The 20,883-nt window shown below is 47.9% G+C and overlaps 1 protein-coding gene across 3 annotated transcripts in view; it reads right to left on the bottom strand.

Moving 5' to 3' along the window:
• The window catches only part of SHROOM3 (shroom family member 3), a 111,010-nt gene that overhangs the window by 54,257 nt on the left and 35,870 nt on the right, over positions 1–20,883 (bottom strand). The window contains exon 1 of one of the 3 annotated variants that reach the window (XM_064510438.1): positions 96–194. The exons of the other annotated variants lie outside the window; for them this stretch is intronic. The gene's annotated coding sequence lies outside the window, so the exon portion shown is untranslated. Of the gene's footprint in view, positions 1–95; positions 195–20,883 lie in introns of those variants that run through there. 3 annotated transcript variants of the gene reach the window in all.

Raw genomic sequence — 20,883 nt, 5'->3', positions numbered from 1 at the left:
TCCTGCGCCCCGGCCCCCTCGGCCCCCAGCCCCCGGCGGCCCCCCGCACCGCCGCTGCCCGCGGGGCGCCGCCGCCGCCGCCGCCGCGCACTCACCGTGCCCCGGGGCGCCGGCAGCTCCCGGCGGCGCCGCCGCGCTCCGAGCCCCGGGCGAGGCCGCCGCAGCCCGGCGGCGCCTCCCGCCGCCCCCGGCAGGTGCCGCGGCGGCAGCCCGCCCCCGGCCCCGCCCCCGGCCGCCGCAAGGGGCCCCGCGCCGCGCCGCCCCCGGGGCTCCGGCCGCCGGCCCTCGGCGGAGGGATTCAGGGATTTAGGCCAGCGGGATTCCTGAAAGCAGGAGCTTCTGCTTCCAGTGCCCCGTGCTCAGCCGGCACAAAACGAGCCCCGTGCTCCTAGGGAGCCGAGCCGGTCTACGTCCAGCAGCAAACGCGGTCAAGCCGAGCGCAGCGGAAGCCCTCACGACCAAAGCCTCCGAGACTTCCCCTTTGCCCTCCTCCTGCGCTGACAGATTTGCAGGTGCAGTGACATCGGCTTCTGATTTTTCCTCGCTGCCGTTTGTCACCCACCTTCCCGGCCCTTCGCTGCCTAACACCTTCCTCCCCCTTTTCGCCCTTTCTCCTCCGTTAAGGCTCCTTTTCCTCGCTGGCCCTTGTCTGGCTCTGAGAGGCTGTCGAGCGCTCGCGGTGGTTCTTTGCTTTCGCACAAGGGCATGAATGCGGCGCCGCTCCCGACACCGCGACCTTTAACACCACTCAGCTCCTACTCCTGCGCCGCTGCCGGGCGCCCCGGAGATGCCGGGCAGCAGGGAGACTGTGAGTCCGCGGGGGCACGCGAGGCACATTCACTGAAGGAAAGAAAAACCGTTTTTGGCCCCAAACAGGTGACCGAAGGAGATGCTGGAAAAGCTCTCCTTCACTTCACCATGTGAGCAGCTGGCCTCTAATGGATCTTTTATCCAAGGATGCCTAAGGGCCTCCAAAGGTGCCTCTGTTTTACAGAGGGAGGAGATTATGCAGGGACCTGCCTTTAATTCCTGCAGCAGGTCTGCGGAAGAGCAGCGAAAGCATCCACGTCCCTGATGCGCTCTTCATAGAAAGAGCCACCGGCTTCACTGTAGCCATGTATTCACCTACCGTTAAGCTACTATAAAAGGCTACGTGGATAGTTTTATTTCAGTTCATAAGTAACTTATTTTGTCTTAGCTTAAAATGGTTCCTGTCTGTCTTGAATTAAAATATTCCACTCTCGAAATACAGTAAAACTGGCTTAATGGCCTCTTGCACAGGTGCCCTGATGTCAGGTTAAATTATGGTCAGCCAGTGCTCCTATTCATGCTAACATCTCTTCCTCGGTCTCCTAAATCATGTCACCAGCCCGAGATGCTTAATGTTTAACAGGACACAAACCAAAGAGCCTGTGACGAACCAGAACGTGAGATACGGAAGAAACACTTCAGGCGATGCTATAAAGGTGATCGGCGTTTAGCTGTGAGTCTTAATTACGAAAGCCATCACCTGAAGCTGGTACCTCTCACAGCAGCGGTGCCATTTCCTGTACTCTGTACGCTTGTGCGTCTTAGTGACAAATACTTTCCTCTACCAGATCTGGCATGCCATCGCTTGCCTGCACACAGCCCCCGTTTATTGTGCCTTTGGGCGTGCTACACAGCTAGCGTGACCATCAAAGTCAGATTACCATCCAGGAACATCCATATAGCTCCTCACAAGCATATGCCTAGGGGGACGCGCCATCAAAATGGGTTAATAATTTTGACAGCCCCAAATAGCTGTCTTAGCTACAGCACGACTTCTGCTATCACCTCTGCTGAACCCCATTCCTCTCTCTTGCAGGAAAGCTACGTGGAGCGCTCTGTTTTTCCACACCAATATATATGGTGTACGTCACCTGCTCAGGCCCGCTCCATTAGCAGCCAGGTGGGTGCATGAGAATTTGCTTCATAAAACAATTCCAAATCCTTTTATTGCGATTTTAAACACTCCAAATACACTTTGCAATCTGGCCAGCAATTCCGAGAGATACTGAAGAGGGTAAACTGCATCCCAGAAGTTCACCAGGCCATGAAGCAAAGTCCTTTTGGGGAATGTAATCATAAAAGCTCATGAACATTTGTCCTTCTGTGACAAAAACAAAAAATACCACCCGTAGCAGGAACCCGAGGCTTCCCATAACCTGGGAGTATTTATTTAAGCATTATGTATCTATGATAGCGCAGGTACCGCCCTGAGGCAGGTGACAGGCAGCTTGTCCAAGTGGGAATTAACCAGAAGTGATTGTAACAAGCACCTAAGAGCGACATGGGAAACCTTCAGCAAAGCTTCCAGCTATATTGCCCCGGAGCAACGACCGCAGCTTCCCTTCTCGACTAAACAAGCCTGGGCCAGGCAAATATCCAGAGCGGGGAGACGAAGCGCTGCAGGGAGCTGGTGGAGACTTCGAGCCACATCTACGAGACGCTCAGCGTCCACAGCTCACCTTGCGTCTCTCCTAGATCAATGACGCTGCTACTATTTTGGGCTGGATGGCAATATCTTTCTAAAATCCACGGACCATACTCTTGCAAGAAGGAGCCGGGCTGCAGGGGAACGTGCTGACCCCCTCGGATCACCTCTGGGCGGGTGCCCTGCTGAGTGGTACTCGTGGTGTCTCAGCTAGGACAGGTTCACATGTTGAGGTTGCTGGGCGATAACCTCGTCCTCTTGCCAAGTGCCAGCTTGCAAAGCCGCACTTTGCCCTGTGCAATTCTCTTCTGATTTTGCTTCAACAGAAAAGTTGTTTTTCACCGTCTGTCTGGAGCGGCCTCGCAGGCCACACTGTCTTCCCGTATGCGCTTCAGCAGCTACTGTGTGGTGGGCCAGCATCTGCATGCAACCTGCCCAGCTTAATCTGCAAGAACGAGGCCCTCCATGCAGACAAATGGAAGAGCAGGGTGTAACACCGACTCCTCCACCAGGTGACTCTGGTGACACTGGTATGAAATGATGTTTTCTGCAAGGAGTGAGAATCAGGGGGAGGATTCGAGGGGTTGCTTTTAACATTTTTTGCAGGGTTTTGGCTCCTTGTTTGGTGCTGGTTTCTGACGGCAGTTTAATCCTACTTAAGCACCAAAGTAGATGTCACACAATCTCCCTCAGCAAACTGCAATCATGACTACAGGGAATCTTCCTCAGTTCTGCTGGCGTTTTCACCGCCTTTGAAAATACATGTCTTTTGACTTAAAAGAGAAAATGCAGAAACTACAGCTGGACTCTCCAGTGCCCAGCTGGCTTTCTGATGTGTTTCTCATACGTGCCGTGAGTTGAATTAGAAGCTGGGTGAAATGTGGCAGAGATGGGTATGAGTAACAGCGTTCAGCACGCGCACTGAAGACCTCGCACACCTCGCTGCCCCCACCCACCCCGCGACGGGGGTAGCCAGAGCGAAAGCAGGCAGGCAACCTCTTTTCTTTACTCCCACGTCACTGTGAACAGCTAGCACATACATTGCTGTCATCAGCCCTGCAGCCTGCCAGCTGGACCTGGAGCAGGGGCAGATAGCTGAAGAAAAATTTGTGTACACACCACCTTGACGTGAGTTTGCCGTGTTTGCCTTTGGGAGTAGATGAAGACGCCCTAAGGCTGTGTTTGCACCAATCTTGCAAATAATTGTTGGGAACTAGTTTCAGGAGCCACCAGAAGCAGAGCTCGGGATGGTAGGAGGAGCGCCGACCCATGCCCGCGATGACTCGAGGGCAGCCCACTTCGCATGCCATCAATTTGTCCACTGTTGGTGGCCACTTGGAAATAAAATCTAGTATTCGGGTCAGCCGATCACCCATCATAAACTGCACGGCTTGTCAAATACACACTAGGGCCATTTTGGAGGGCTTTCAAGCTATTAGCGCTTCAGTTCGTGTCACTGATGGACTTTAATGGAGAGAGAGGAACAAACACAGTTTTCCTTGAGCTGAGGCTGCCGACTATGAGCAGGATCGACACATGCATGAGGCAAGTGCATACAACTGCCCTAGACCTGCAAAGCACTCAAACACATTCTTCAATTTAATCTCATGAATAGCCCCACATACGTCCCCATTCCCATATATTTAACCAGAGAAGGCAGAAATGACTGTGCTGTGGGGAAACAAAGGACTTCTTTTGAGGACTTCATCTGAGAGTTTTTTCTCTTTTGCTTTTTTCTAATGGCCACCAAAAAACCAAAACCACCTCTAAAAGGCAAAGCCCCAGTTCAATAGCAAAAAGTCCAAAAGGAAATAAATATTAGAAGAATCCTGCCAGAGGTTCAATAACACATTAGAGATAGAGAAAAAATACAGGATATCTGGCCGAATGAGAAAGCCCAGGCGTCACAGAGAACATGAATGCCAAGAGCATAAGCTGTATTCGCCCTGACACCCCGAAGCACCGGGGTCCTGCATCTCAGCGACACTCAGCAGCCCCAGGGCAAGCAGGGCCCAGGGCTCCCGTCCCCGCCGTGTCTCTGGCCCCAGGCTCCTGGCACCTGGATGCCAGGTGCTGCCAGGCTCAGGGAACAGCATGCTCTGAGGGAGTTGGGTAACTAAGAAAACTTCCTCCTTCCTGTTTAAATAAAGAGGAGAAGAGGTGGGGGAGTGCTGGACGGCGGGTGCCCTGGCAGCGACACCGGGAGAGCAGCACGGTGTTGCAACGGCACACAGACCCCGAGTCCTGCTGTCCCCCTCCTCCGCGCTCCCCTTCCTCTTGTTTCTCCCAACAGAAGCTGCTGGACACAGATCTGGGTTACAGTTGGTTCACACAAATGGAAAAAAGATTTTAGCCGAAGGATGAAAGCACAATGTCAAACGCCCCAAAAGGAAACTGTCTGGTGCCTGTAATTTATGTCAGGAGCTTTCTGGTCAACGCAGATGCCAGGCTACAGTAAATTTGGACCAGTTCATGCATTTGCTCGGCAGCTGGTGTGAAATGCGAGACCTGTGTCACGTTTGTCGGTGGAGGAAGGGAAGGAGTGGGATGGATGGGAGGAAATTAGTTTTTGAAATAAGACATGGGCTGCATTTAAGAAGGATGATTTCCTTTGAGGAGCTGTTTGCAAGTCTGACTTATCCACAGACCATGAAGAGTGGGAGCAAGGAGGGGCCGGAGCCAGGGCCATCAATCAGAGGAAAGCAAAACCCTGTGGGAGGTTCAGGTTTTGCAAAACTTGCCCAGTCGCCTTTGGATTTTGCAAACCTGAACCAAAAGTCGTTTAGAGCCAGGACTGTTTGAATCCAAGCCCATAAAGCTTGGGGAAGTTCAGAGAAACTCCCCCTTTTGGCTCACCTCCAATTCAAATTAACTCCTGGAAGGTGAAGAGGTGTTCGGATAAATGTCAGAAACTGCTCTCTAATGGGGCAAGGCAATTTTTTTCCAGTGCACAAAAGCGATTTTTCTTGGATCTCTCCCTGCACTGCATATCTCAGAGTCAAAATAAGATAGCTGTGAAAAGAATTAAGAACTGAGGAAGTCCAAAGCAGCAATAAGAGAAATCTATCACTAAGTTTTCTCATGGACTCTTCTCCCAGAATAAAAACAGTGAGAAATCTACTTAAAGTTTGAAAGGAATCTGAATGCCAGAGGTTGGTAAGGAAGTTAGTTGTCATGTGAAGGGGAATTTGGAAAGAAATTGTATTTTCACATGGCTCAGGAAAGCTAATTCTTAATGTTTTTGTCCAACTGTTCTGTCCTCTGTACTGAAACTTTCCAGATTAGGGACACAATCTTCTATCAGGATCTTTGTATGGCAGTCACCATGAGCACCTGTCTTGGCTACAAACTCTCCGTGTGAGTGGAGATACCCCAAAGGTACGAATGATGATAATAATGGCAGCATAGAGAGGAAATAGAGGAAGGCTTCTTAAACATATCAAGGAGAAGAAAAGGGGAAAAAAACAGACGTGCATCTAGCTTTTCTTCTAGCATCCTGGAGAGGTGAAAGGAAGGCAGACAGAACGGCAGCTCTCTCTCCCTGTGAAAAAGCTCCTCTTTCCTCCTGAGCTACTGACAAGCAGATTTAGGGAGAAGAAGAAATAAAAAAGGACATTTGTACACTGGAGAAAAAAGGAGGAGGCTTTTGAAGACCTAATTAACAGACTCTGTCCCCAGTCACTTCAGTTCAGCTGCACCACAAAAGTCTGACAGAGATCCATGGGACCACAACAACCTGCCTAGGAGAGTAAGACACTGTAAACAAAACCAGGCACTCCGAAAACCCAGCTGCCTCCAAATTCACGGGGCTGGGAAGGGGAGGGAGCTGCGGCCGAAGGCCTGCTTTCGTGCTCACTAATAAATTTAATTTACAGAACCTTTTGTGGGTGCTTTTTAAGGTTGTTTGTTGATTAAAGCAGCAAACAACAAACTTAGCCTTAATTTATGCTTCTTTTAACATTTCAAGCTTGTGGGGGATGCTTTTTATAGGAGTTAATGAGGCAGAATAGGTTCTTTATGGGGAAGATATTTTCTCACCAAATTAAAACCTGTATTGAAAATAAAATAATGAGATGAAGGTGGCTTTTCTTTGAGAAGTAAATAAATCTCAGAGTAGGAAACTTCTCACGCACTTGGAACTGTCCTTATCGGAGGAGATCTGAGAACAGCAGGTTCACAAGATGTTCTCTCTCTCTTTTTTTTTTTCATTTTGCCTTCCTCCTTTCGCCAAGACCGCAATAAAGCATTGTTTGCGGAAAACATGCAAACAGCTCCCGTGAGCGAGGGCACGGAAACACTGGCAGCTCAGCGGAAGAGAAAACGTCTGGTTCTCCTTCTGTCCGCTCCACTACAGCAGGGCCACCAAAGCCCACGGCAGGAACTCATCCCTACCGCGGCCACGGGGGCACGCCAGGCACAACAGAAATGGGACACCGCTTACTGCATTATATACCCGCGAAGGTCTTAAAGTAGCTCCTAGCAGAATCCTATGTAGGCAATGACTGTGTAAAATAAATTAAAGCCTCCTTACTGCCTCACCTCTAGTGCGTTTTGCCAATTCAATGTGGTTGAAAGCCGATCTTGAGGTCTGACTTCAGCATCGTTACTTGTACCTCAGTAATGTGTAAAGGCTCTCCACCGGGTTGTGCTAAGCACTTGATACATAACCGCCGAAGACAGGCTCAGCCTTAGAGATGGTACAACCTATTGAGGCACTTCTGAAAAAAGCAACCCTGCCCTCTCCGTTCTCCTGCTGCGGTGCTGACGTACACATTTATGTGACGTCTCACAGTCTCAGGGAGGCTTCAGCAGAGCCTCAACAGCATCCATATCCAGAAAGCACTTTCTAAGTTTTGGCATTTTGTGCCTTTTGGAATTAGAACAAAACTGAGGCAGTTTGATTTCTTTTTCTTAGGGAAACGAACAGCACACGCTCCTCTGCAGAACAGCCGTGAGTTAGGAGGTCTTTGAACTCACAGATCCAAGTTCCTGCCTTGCCTAAGTTACCTTGCTGCTGATCTTGACTATGCTTTTAGAAAGAAGCAGAGGTCTGAACTGGAATTTCTCGGCAGAATCACTGTGAAAAGCCCACCCTAAAATAACCCACAGCCTGCAGGTGATCCTCCACTCCCCGCTCTGAATCCGGCTCACCCGCTGACTAGGAATTCCAGCATGGGCAAAAAAACCCCTCTCTGACAAAACCCTTGCTGAAACCAACAAAACTTCTGTGAAAATTTGGATTTCCACAAATTTTTATTTTCCAGCAGAAGTTTTTTTTCCAAAAGATTCCAGATAACTCTTAATTTTATCCTCTCCATTGCCCACAGCACTGTCACAGCTCTACGGTTCCCACAGCTGTGCCTGCCCTCCAGCTCCTCGGAGGCCCAACTCAGTGTGCAAATTCAGTAGTGGAGCAGCTCCTGCTTTTTTGTATCTGCTACAGGAGGGACATGGAAGTGAAGGGAGAAAAGACGCAGCAGTGAAGTTACAGAGGACAAAGGCAGCCTCCCCATCTCTGCAATTCAGTTTGACTCGAAGAAACCAGACCCACTCAGATGCAGTTTAACATCTATGGTCCTTTTGGAGACTGTCTACCTCTCTGCTCAGATACAGACCAGGGTTACCCTCTAACTGCAGCGGTCACATTTGTGATATAGCCCTTTCTCCCTGGAGCTGCCAGGCCCATGATGCAGTTGCTGAACAGCACGAGTGGCGACAGCTCCTCCCGGGAGCTCCACGAGCGAAGGCAACCCCTCCGTGTCCTGTGCAACCAGAGCAGAGAAAGCTGCGGGTCCAAGGGCTTGAAGCACACTCAAGGGAGTGCTGGCTCATACATCTGGCAGTCAGAGGAGGACGGGGTTGTGGGAAGGGCTCAGGAGAGCTTCAAGGACAGGAATCGCAGCCTGACACGTTAGGATGCTTGGGGTTAGCCAGCACGCTCTGTGCAACTGAAGCCTCTGCGGGGAAAGTGCCAGCAGCTTCCCCTTCCTCTGAAACAGATGAGGGAGCTCTGTAACGTGTCCCCCAGAAATGATGGAGTCACCCCAGAAGCATCTCTGTGGGACAAGAGCCTCCCAAATGGACACAGCACTTGTAACAGCTGAAGTGCTGCCCAGTCTTCAGAGCAAGGGGTCGTATTTGCCGCTGTAGGACAGAAGAGAGCAGCTCTGATCGGCAAAGGTTCTTGTGCTTCCCACGTGTTTAGGGAGAATAAAAAAATGAAGAAGAGAAAAAAGTAGGTTTGAACAAATGCAGGGGGTATACAGAGAGAGATTAAGAAAATATTTGGGGTGATGCCCACGCAAAGTCCTTTAGCTTAAACCACTTTTACCATTTACGCTAAAATTCCCAAGGAGGCAGTGTAAAAAATGGTGCACAAGTAAAAGAGGGTAATGAGATCCACCTAAGTCAGGCTGTAGCAACACAAGCAAAAGAAAGTACCTGAGCACGCAGTACTGGAAGCCACTGTATGACAACAGTAATCAGCACAGGATGTAATTAATTAGAAACAAACAGAACAATGTGCATATACGATAAGAGAGCATCAGCACTGGTTCCTCTTACAGCCCTGGGACAGAAAGACTTCCATTCATTTCAGGTTATAAACACACTTGAGAATGATAACTCTCTGCTCACCAGAAAAGCGGAATAAATGCAGGCCTCATAGGTATAAAAACTGGTCGGTACAGACTTTGCTGTGTATGGTGCCACATATGCAATTGCACTTCTGGGTTATTCAGTTTTTCAATGAAATGTCAGTATTTTCTCTAGAAAGAAGACCGCCTTTTGATTTATTCATTATCAGAAAGCACTTGGATTTTGTTTCAAATCATCCCTACCTACAGGTGAGAAGGGGGCTAGCCCTGCTCCGAAGCGCACGCAGGCAGTTTTGCCTTCCGTCTTTTGAATCCCGCAGCTGAGACACCTGCAAGCTCGGTCCACAGCGTCCCCGGGGACGGCGGGAGCTTTGCAGCAGCGGCAGGAAGGCTGCCCTTGTCCCCCCGCTGCTGGCAGGCTCACGCCGGCCAGATAAAGCCAGTGCACCTGCAACCGTGCAGGGCTGTGGAAATGCCAGCTGCCTTACGCAATCGAGCAACAACCCACCTCAAATTTCAAAGCAGCTGTAGCGACCCAGCACTGTCGCAGAAGGGTATGAATGGGCTTGTTTTCATATCTCCCATGCAAATGTCTGTTAGCACAACAATGTTATCCGTTGTTATCCGCAAACAGCAGGATTTTTTTATCTGGTGCTTGGTCTTGGTTCCCGCTCATGGAAAATGTATACAAAGCATAGTCAAAGAAACTTGAGCCAAGAGACAGCCACTCCCTGTGAAACCACAGACTGCAGGAATGAGCAAAGGAACTCGACAGACATCAAAAGTCAACAGCCGGAGAAATTCCAGCGTTTGGTAACGGCTCAGGAAGATCGGCTCCTGCAAACCCAAACTCTGTATGTAGCTGATCTGCGAAGCGGCGGGGTGAGAAGGAGAAATCAGCCAGAGAATGAGTAAGAGCTTATAAAAGAAACAATATACTCCCCTTTCAGCCTGCGAAAGAATAGCAGAAGTGTGCTAGTGTTAGCTACAGACAAACGCATCCGTGCAGAGGCATGAAAACACCTCAGAGAGAGGTGAGAAAGCAAGGAAAGCATCAGATAATCTCCACAGCAAAGCCCCCGAAGTCAGGCAGGGAGAAGAGAGGATATCAAAGGGAACAGACCGTCTGCGATACGCTATACAAGAAGATGGCATCTCAAATATCCAGCAGAGAGCTCTGCAAGGGCATGAGAAAGGTAGAGCTGTGAGACTACAGAAAATGTCCATGCAAGAGACATGCAGGTAAAGGAAAGATACTCTCAGGGCTAATGTCAGATACGGCGGGAGAAAGCATTTCTGGCACACTGCAGTTTGGAGGACAGGAGGCAAAGCTCCTGCCTGGGTTCCCCTTCTGCCCATGCTGTACACAGCCAGAAAGTTCTCCAATGCATTGACCTGGACATGTCTCCTGGGCTCTCCCGCAGGAAACGATCGTCCCTAAATAAAGAGGAGAGCCCTCTTCTAAGGTGCTGCAGACATGACGCCCGCTCCAAAGCTGCTGAAATGAATGGAGACCCTTAAGCAGAGCGCCTCTAACTCCTCTCGCTTATGACTGCTCTGGGGAAGAACTCAAAGCACTCACACGTGCAATTGCCCTTCTAACTAAGAGGTATGAGTGTGACTAAAAATCACACTGCATTAAGCCGTGTAGTTTCATTCTGATTCTGTCGCTGGTGATGCTGGAAGAGAAAAACCCTGTGCTGAACTGGCTGGGTAAAGTCCAAGCTGCCCCGGGCACGACGATGAGGCTGCACCTCCTTGCAGACACAAAGCCGAAGAGCTGCGCTCTGCTGTGGGGCAACGAGGACGGGCCCGCAGGCTTCTCAGTTCAGTCCGACTTTTCAAATGGACTCCTTCTCAGTCGTGGGCTGTTTGATCTTAAAATGGGATTGTAGCCATAGCTGGTCAAAAATTTACAACAGTCGCTCATTCAATTCAATGAAATGTCTGCAGGAAACACCTACTGATTTACTTAGAAGGTTAAATATAAATTGAACTTTTTTCAGGTTTTTTTGCAGTGAAATCAGACTCCTCCAGATCTCACTCTTGGTTGAATAGCTTTTTTTTTTTTTTTTTTTTTTTTTGGTCACTGAATCCTCCAACTACTACAGGCTTTGAGTCTTTTATTCACTTCCTTTTTTTTCAAACAACCCTCCTGCTGTCAGTTACCCCACCGCACATTCCTGGGTCTTCCAGTTCTCTCTCCTGTGCTGCTCCTAAGTCCTCTTGTCTGCAAGGAAGGATGCAGAGGTTGAAGGAACTTTTTATTTGTGGGTTTTTTTTTTCCAATCTGAAGTTAACAAATATCATCATGGATGAATGAGCTTAAAGAGAAAAACATTAACTCTTTCCTGACTGTGTTGGTTCTGCAGCGCTGGAAAGTACTTAAACAACCTAGCATTATATGTTCTCCCATGAGCAAGTACACACAGAAAGGTGATGGCACCAGCCCCAAGCTGCCACATTTCTGCTTCCAGGACAACTGCATTTTATCCTCTGTATGTCTCAGCAACTCTCAGAATAGTGGTTTTAAGCTCCATCTTAAAACTGTAGTTTTAACATCCTAATAGGGATGAAGAGTCAATGAAGATGTAAACAGGCTGCTATATGAAGAAAAGGGTGTTGTTTCAGAAAGCAAGCAGCTGGTATTTACACGAGAAACTGTAGCGCTGGAGGCCTCCAGTATAGCCCTCCACCTTGAGTAAACACATACTGTGTACAGGACTTCTGATTAGCTTAATGGGCCAATGGATGTCACTGTTGCTCTACATAAACCAGAAAGGAAAGCAAAAAGATAATTAAAACAAAAAGGGCTTACAAGAGAGAGATCCCAGGGGCTTACATTTAATACTTCCTATAGCTCGGTCTGCTGGTTATGTTGCATAGCTTCTTCAGGGGCTTCATGAGCACACATCTAACATATCAGATAGCTAACCAGCGGGATAAGGCGAGGTTAATACCTGTGTATCAAAAGGGAAGCCTATTAGCACGGCTAAATAAAGCGGAGAGCGGAAGTTGGACGCATCCGTGCACAGACAGACAGGGCCTACGCAGCAGGCAGGCTAGCAACTGCTGCTCTGCTCCACACCCCACCACGCCTGCAAGCTGCAGCCTAAGTGGGAGGAAACACGGAGAAATTGCCCTGGAGGCTGAAATTTAGATTAGTTTTGTATTTGGACTCTGCATCTTCAACACCTGCAGTACATACCACCCCCCCCCCCCGCAACATCTGTAGGGTTGGCAGAGCCCTACGGATACAAAGTCACACTTCCCAAAACATCCAAGAGCTCAGGCCTTTGCAATTTCGAGGGCTCCTGTGTGATTTGGGCTGCGTCTGAAAACTGGGACTTGCTCACTCTGATCTGAAGTGGCTGCTCAGATGCTTCTGAAAAGCTTCACTTGCAGCGGAACGATTCTTCCCTTAGAGCCAGATTTTTCCAGTTACAAGCGTCGTCATCGTTGCTCCCATTTTACCACTTCATTTGCGACCTCTCCAAAAACTCATCGGCAAGAAGCATTTGTTGATTAGTTTACTAGGGAGGATTCACGCTTGTGCAGCGCGATGCTCACTGCTAGAAGAAACTAGGTCACCGAGAGGCTATTTTTGTGATTGCCAGAGATGCAGCTGCCATATTTCTAGGTCAGTGGTCACTCCTACTTTAACGGTTTTATAAAGGTTTAAGACACAAATGGAGTTTTTGCTGGCATTCCCACGTGCGAGGCAATAGTCTAACATTTAATGAGAGGTGGCTTTCCGTTGATTCTGACTGTTGCAATGATAATTTACACTGAATTACTGACAAGGCTCTGGGAAACCCGTGGAGAAAGGCAGAGTCACCAGAGCACACAGAATAAAAGAAAATCGGCCCCATCCCTCCGCATTTGCTGTGGAGGCCTCCCTCAAGACTCATTCGAGGTAGCGCAAAGGCTCGAGCTCTGCCTTCGCGCCTGGCAGAGCCCAACCGAGCCACGGACCGGGGGCACAGTTTAACCAGGGCTCCCTGCATCCCTTCTGGTCTCAGCTTTCCACGGCAGCGGCATGCCCTGGTGGCGAACACCCTGCTGTGGGGAAGAGCCGATCTCCATGTACAAGTCCTGGCCCCTCTTAACTGATCAAGGGTTGCACTGCGTGCCCGTAGGGCAGCAGCGATACTCGGTGGCACTTTCACATCTTTAGGGTGATGGAAAATATGGGTCCAAGAACGGCCCCATCTAATGCGGTACCTGCCTCCAGCCGTTTTCAGCAGCCGCTTGTTTGGGGCAACTGCGGAGTGAGCCACCCACAAGGAAAGCTGCCTCTGCGAGCCTGTGGCTTGTGTCCTGCAGACCAAAACTTGTGAGACTTTAACCTATCTCTGCCTGAGAGCTGTTCTACTTCCTACTTCATAGGCATGTTTTTGCCTGCTGCCCTCTCTCCCACCCTCTCCATCAGACACACTAAGAAACATCTAACTTAAGACCAAGTGAGAAGCACTCACCATGTAATTTGCAATTAAATATAGCTTGCACAACTCTTACACTTACCATACCTGTAAAAGCACATTTAAGCTAACCTATATTTTTGAAGTCTCAAAACCTCCAGACTAAAATTTCAAGTCCCTGCCTTCCCTTTTACAGCTGGATAAGACTTTGCTTCTGCTGCACGAACCAGGTCACTATTTGCAGCCAGGTGTGTAAATCTCCTTGTGGTTACACACTGGAATAGCATGGATTTCACTGTTGCTGAAATTATGGAGAACAGAATTTGTCCAGCTACATCTCCAGATGGAGGGATCTCCTGTTGTGCCAAATGTCACCTGCAACACAGCTATTTAAGGATTCGTTCCTGCTCCTAATTAGGTCAGCATTACTTTGTGAAGCCTGGCTTGGACGCTTGCTTCCTACCAGCACTGTCCCAGGTGGTGCGAGAGGGCATGGCTGAAAACAGTTTCCTGCTGTTCTTCCTCTTCCTCTTCCCTGATGTCACTTAGAAGAGCGGGCCCACTGCTCTGAGCACCGTGCAGGTGTGCCGCATTACACGGTTTCCACTGAGCAACTCTCCTTCCTGTGCTGTCTTGTCCACAGGTGGTACTGGGAGGTGTGAGCTCCAAATTGCCAAAGGAAAGTCGTAAGGATGTGGCTAACAACCTGCACAAAAGGCTCAGTTCTGTGGAAGGAAACTGGTTTCCTGTAACATCAGTCTCTAGGAGACATTCAGAGGTCTCGCCACTTTGTGCTGATGGATTTTGCCACACACTTTGCAATGCCACAGTGAGAACCTCACGTGCCGTGTTGCATCTCCGTTACTCAGCCCTGCAACTTGACGGCTCTGACAGCAGGAAAGCCCGGCGAGCAGCTCGGCATCGCAACACTGATGCCACCAGCCATGGCGATGACAGTCGCCCTGTGCTGTCATGCAATTAAACTCTTGTTAGCTGCCATCGCTGAAAAAAAGTGTGGTTTATTTGCATCGGAATGGGCCAAGCGGAGGAACTCACAGTTAACATTAAAGCAAACAGCAAGTAAGAAACACTTGGATCTATAAGTGGTAGAGAATAACTTAATCCAAAGTCAGGTAAAATACACCTAAAACCTTAGACATCTAAATAACAATGCCTGGTTTTAAGTATGCCTAAGCTGCAACTCCTGACGATTTTCTTGGGGCTGCCACCGTAGACGCTTAGCATTTCTGAAAAGCTAGGCCAGCTGCAATTTAATTCCTAACTACTTGGACCACAGGAGAGTAATGTACTTGAACAGAGTTGTCGAAAATATACCTTTGGGAATAACATAGTAATTCAAGATTACATGACAATACAGCATCCAAAGAATGGCCATTTAATGGCTGTTCAGTATCCACTGAAAATGAGCCCATGCCCTCAATCCACTCCCCAGAAAAATGTGTCCACTCTGCAAAATACCACAATGCAATTTGCACTAAGTAGGGTGACAGTGGCAAACTGCCCTGGCAGAAAGGGTAGGTGCCCTGTCATTTTATAAGGTGAATAGTCAAGGTTAAATTATAAGCTATGTTGTTGCCATAAAGCCAGGCTGCCCCCACATAGCAGTATTAGGTCCTAACTCCTTTTGGGCAGAAATATTCAGTGCCTGCTCTGACATTTCTGCACCTATGAAAAGGGAAAGTAGGTTGTTTTCTAGAACTGATCCAAAAGACTACAAATACAGTGGTAGGTTTGGAAAACAGATTTCTTTGCAGTTTCTAGTACTTCAGCACACTATTGAATCTCATATCCAGCCACTGAATAAACAGAAAAGGAGCAAATATTATGCACTTTGTATGATGGCTGATCAAACATTTAAAACAAGTGAACACAAGACTTGTCTGAATGATACAATGCCAACCTGAGATTAAACTCCCAATGTGATATGATGCTATTCTGATCATCTTATCAACTCTAAGAATAAATCTAACAATAGAAACACATGTAGTCAAACTATGGAGACCATATACAGTCTTCGAAGGGACTGTGTAGGAGATAAGGAAGAAAGCAAACTAGCACAATGACAAGACTATTTACAGGTTGCTGGTAGTGGACCTGGTGTAGGCTGGAACGGAAAAATGCCTTTCCCATGCACAGCCAGTTGTCTCAGAGTAGACTGCATTGATCGGTACAGGTTCACGTTTAAAAGAAGTAAAAAACAAGAAGCACAAGGAAAGGTGACACAAGGCTGCAAGCACGAGGCTGCAAAAATTGCTCATCAGACCCGCGGAGCTGAGGTACGCACCGTCGCGACGTGCTGCAGAAGGCCAGGATCTTCTTAATCGCCTGCAGATTCGACTGCATGGTGCGCTCTGTAAGGAGGGCGAAGCACCCGCACCATGGGTGCAGCGGGCTGTGAAGGGGAAGGTGAGGCTGCCTCTGGGAAGGCAGGCCAGGGGCAGGCAGAGAGCCGGAGCCAGTCTCGCGTGCCCTTTTAACAGGCAGTCGCTGATAATGACAGAGCTCCGGTCGCTTGCAGCCAGCCAGCCATAGCTTGTTGTACACTCACGTTGCCGTAATTGCCGCTGCTGGCAGGCACCGAGCTGATGAGACAAGCGCAAGGAAGAGCGAGGTGACTAAAACAGGGAAGGAAAAGCAGAAGGGTTGTAAGAGTGAAAAGGTCACTCACATATTACCCCTTGGGAAAGCACTGCCCTCCTCGGTGAAGCTAATGGCAGACCCCCTTGTTCGAGTGGTCCTGGGTTGCCTGGTACTCAAACAGACCAGTACAGCCCCGCCGACTTGCACAAGGGAACAGTGACTTCTCTCAGCCCCAGACTGACACTGTCTGCAAGGCCTAAAACTTTCCTATTTTAAAAGTTAACTCATTCTTAAAAGCCCCTACTTCAGTTTCATGGTGGAGTCAGGACTCCTCAGGAAATGATAAGAAAAAGACAGAGAGGCAAGACCAGCAGTTCTCACATCTTTTCTGGTTTTGATCAGTCGCCCCGTGTGATCTCTAACACTCACAAACAGAGATCGGAAGCAAATTTTACTGCCAGTTTCACAACCACACCTATAGGTGCTGTCAACCCAGCCCTTGCGTTGGGAACTAAAGGCCGTGGTTGGGTAATAGCCAGGTCTTATTCCTTCCTTCTTAGACACTGCCTTTTCTCATCCAGCAAAGAGAACCAGACCTGAGAAAGTCCTTTGCCTCCTTGTATGCAAGGACAGCGTAGTGCAGACTACTGGAGGAGGACTGTTGTAACCCAGGCCCCTGTCTTCCTTCTCAGCTGTTGCTTCTCACCTGCCCAGGAAGGGAGGAAAAAGAGATGAAAAAGGCAGCGAGAAGGATCACACAATCACAGAAGGGTTGAGGTTGGAAGGGACCTCTGGAGATCATCTAGTCCAACCCCCCTGCTCAAGCAGGGGCACCTAGAGCACGTTGCATGTTGCATAATGAAATTAATAAGGGAAACCAAAAAGAAATGCCAGAGAAACCACAGAGAATAAGAAACCCAGAGAAAGGCAGACAAGGGAATCCTTATGAGAAAAGGTCACCTTATTGAATCACATATGATAACCTTTCTGTGCCTATTTTGTGCCAACCTATCAAATTTAATTGAAAATTTTCTCATAGGGGGTACTATAAAACATTTAGGGAAAGGATTTAATTCCTTATTATATTCTGAAGGTTACTGACTCAGACAGGTCCATCATGTACCCATCCACGTTAAGTTAAATAAGACTTTCCTGTAAAGTAGCCAGGGTTATGGAACGTTTTCACCCCACTCCTTCAGTTCCTGATCCTGAAGAAAGCACAAATTATGGGACCTCTCTTACAGAGAGGCAAGCTGAACCATTGCCAAATTAAGATAAAGATCTCAAAAAAACCCAGATGCCTAAATTGATCACCTGAGTTTCAAAAGTGCAGAGCACTCTGCAGACCCCACTGACTTCAAAGAGACCTGCTCAGGCCTTTAGGAGTTTGGGCCGGGGGGCGGGAGGGGGAAGATGGGGATGGCTTTTTATTGAAAGCTTGGCCCATAGGTCAGGGTTGGGATGGGAGAGCGGGCTGAGCAAAATGAAGGTGCAAGCACATTTCAGCACATTGCACTCAGCGCAGGAGCTCACCCTAATCCGCCAGACCTGTGCTCGCTCCAGGGGATGCTCGGGGGGAAGGGTGCTCATTTTCCCAAGTGAGCTCTGCCCAGCCCACTCCCTGTCCTGCTACACTGTGGATTTGCTGAATTTATGACTCTCTTCGCCCCTCTTTGTGCAAGTGGACTGTATCTTCCCGCCGTATCAGCAACAGGAGATCAGTCCAGCCTGAGCTTAATTAATGAGGTGCTGAAATTCAAAACACTTTCCTTAAAGAGTACACTAGCCAGCAGGGCAGTGCTCTCCTTTGATCCGCAACCGGCTCACACTGCTTCCTGCTCTGCTCCTTCCCGGCTCACTTCTCATACCGAACTCCTCTGCACATCATAAAAATTGGCTACCATAAGACAGGAGGACCAGATGCAAGCAAGGCACCAATAATCCCACTCCCAAAATAATATGCCCCCTTCACAGCTCTAATTACAGACAGCCAGGACAGATTCACGAGCCTCACGCTGGAGACAGGAATGTTTTTAATTACATTTGGTCACTAGACTGCCACATACCCAAATGCTCCGTCAAATTATCCAAGTATGGTTCCTCCCTCTTCATCATTTATATCTCTGAAGTTATTAATGCTAAGAGCAGCTATGCATGGATTAAAGACCACTGTGGCTGTGCTAATACTTCACAACAAGATGGCTTGCTGGCTTGGTTTTCCTCAAACTCTGGGGGAATTATAGATTTTGCCTTAGGATTTGCCTAAGCTGGATTAATATCATCCATCCACAGTTGTTAGACCCCCTTGAGCGGCTCTATGTCACAGTCCAATTAAAAAATAAAACATGACAGGACAAGAATGATGGGGTATTTGTTCACACCTCAGATCTTGTGCACAAACCTTGTCAACAGGACTCCAGAAAGAGAAGTGAAATGTGCTCTAATTGCTGCTCCATGGCCCAGAGTTTGCAAGCTCATGTAAAGTGGGGGCAGAAAGGCAGGATCTGTCTCTGCAGCTGGCTTCAGTTCAGGTAAGTGGGCAGGGTGACGCTAATAGTGGGCATTTTTGAGCACATGCTGTTCTTCAAAGTCATTGAACCATCATTTCTATTATAGTAGAAAAACCCTAATGATGTCAAGTAAGAAGCAGTTGTGAAGTTAATCATGATTTTGAAAATGAAGTTTGGATCTCGGTACACATGACGCGACAAGGATATGCATTGTGTGACTCCAAGGAATTAAATAAAGCCAGTTAACAATACATGGGGCAAAAGCACTCCAATAATAGAGGGAATTCAGCAGAATATTTTAAGACAATGTGAACTTCATTTTATCACCACATAAAAGTTGTGCTTAGCTTCTTAATCTGAATTTTTCTGCTCTAATTCAAAAAACTTCTCATGGTAAGAAAAAGAGACTACAATCTATTATAAATGCTGTGACATGTCTTTTTTAGAAATATATCCTATTCAGGCACACAAATCAGCGAACACCTTTATCGGGATTTTAAACCTAGCTGAAACCATTTTATTGCTCTACAGAAAAAGCATGGATTATTATAAATACTGACAGCATTCAAGTTACCCGACCAGACAGAAGACACAAAGTATCTAGAAATTCTGGCTAGCAATCAAATAAAGATGCATCACTTTCAGGCACTCCTTTACTTCTAATCCTAAAGCAAAAGCATACTCAGTACAGGGCAGATCAGCGCCTGCAGATGCAGAGCTAGCTGGGATAAACACATCTGGGGACATCAGCTTCTCCAGCTGGGCATAGGTCCCTCAGAAATGCTTTTCACCTTGATCACTGGATTTGCATATCCATAGGAGTCACTGCAGAAACAGTTTGTCTTGGAGGATTTCACCTAACATGCTAACTTCATGGCTCAAGAAACAGAGAACTTACTCTATGCACCTGGTGACACTGAAGAATGCCTGTATTTCTAAAGAAAAAAAAGATTTCTTAAGACTGTTTCACATGGTGACATACTTCAAACGCAACTTTTCACTCAGTTATCCTACATGCGGCGCAGTTTACTTTCGTGCCAGCACTCAGGATCCTTGGGCAGATAAGTCCCATTTCTAACACTGGTGCAGCACAGAATAGGAGCATGATCCTTCTTATCAGCTTCCTCCTACACCCTGTCACCCTGAACACGGAAAGTACTATCAGCTTCTACTTTTGAACCCTAATTCTGGAGAGTACTTGAAGCCATGTTAAGCACATCCCTGCATTGTGCGCACGTGCTTAGTTTGCATCACGATCTGAAGTCCACTATACGGCAACGCACACGCAGGCTCGGAGTGGCGGAAAGGCTTACGTGCTTCCTTGAACGCAGGCGGCTGAGGTGTCTCTCTGACGAGATGCTGAACAAGACCACGGCCCAAAGCCACTTGTACAGACTGCGAAGCAGGAATCGCTCAGCAAACTCGGTTTGGCAGCCTCACAAACCATAACCAGCTGGAAAATCATATATTGCCTTCTAAAAGAAAAACAAATGTTTGCTGAGAGGGTACAAAGGTTCCCATCTAGCATTCCCTCTCCCTCCATCAGTGGCACAATAAAACCCTGATACTTTGGAGGCAAAATGATTTCTGAAAGGAGGGTATCTCAGTGGCCAGCAACTTGCTCCTTCAGAAGACCAAAACCAGAGTTTTCTCTAGTCACTAGACCTCACACAAATCTTTCTCCTGCAGAACTCTCTACCTGGATGATGTATTTTGCTTAAAGAATGACACTGACAGATCTCTGCAAGTTCCTTCTCCTCTTGGAAAATTTTAATAATGAAACGTGAAGCTCTACTAACAGAGCTCCAGCCTCTGGATTTCCTTGCATTCTCTCTTTTTCTGTCCTTCACTAGTTTAAACACAGTCATTTACTTTTCTTCCTCTCATTCACGCTTGGCCCTTGTCGAACCTTTCCAACACAGACACAAAAGAGATGGGTACACACACAAGGAATAGGACATGTTGGTACAGCACTGAAGTCAGAGATTGTCTTTGTGACAAGAGTAAATAAGAATTATACTATAGCATACTGGTATCAAAGCAGTGGCACTCAGAAACATAAGCTATGACTTAAAAATAGTAAATAATCACTCCTGCTAAGCTTCCTTAGGTGGGTTTCTTGTTTTTCCCTTACTGCCTTTTCAGCAAATGCAGGAAAAGGTTCCAAGTTACCCGCCACAGCCATAAGATGCTTTTTGATTTTTGAAACAAGTTTGGGGAAAAAGGAGGCAACTTGGCATTCAGCACGTCTAAGATTCAACTCAAGAAAGCATTTATGCTTATTCTGAAATACAAGCTCA

This window comes from Dromaius novaehollandiae, chromosome 4, assembly GCF_036370855.1.
Source record: "Dromaius novaehollandiae isolate bDroNov1 chromosome 4, bDroNov1.hap1, whole genome shotgun sequence".
NCBI lineage: Eukaryota > Metazoa > Chordata > Aves > Casuariiformes > Dromaiidae > Dromaius > Dromaius novaehollandiae.
Note: the sequence above shows the minus strand (reverse complement) of the source record. Positions and strands in the feature narration are given on the sequence as shown.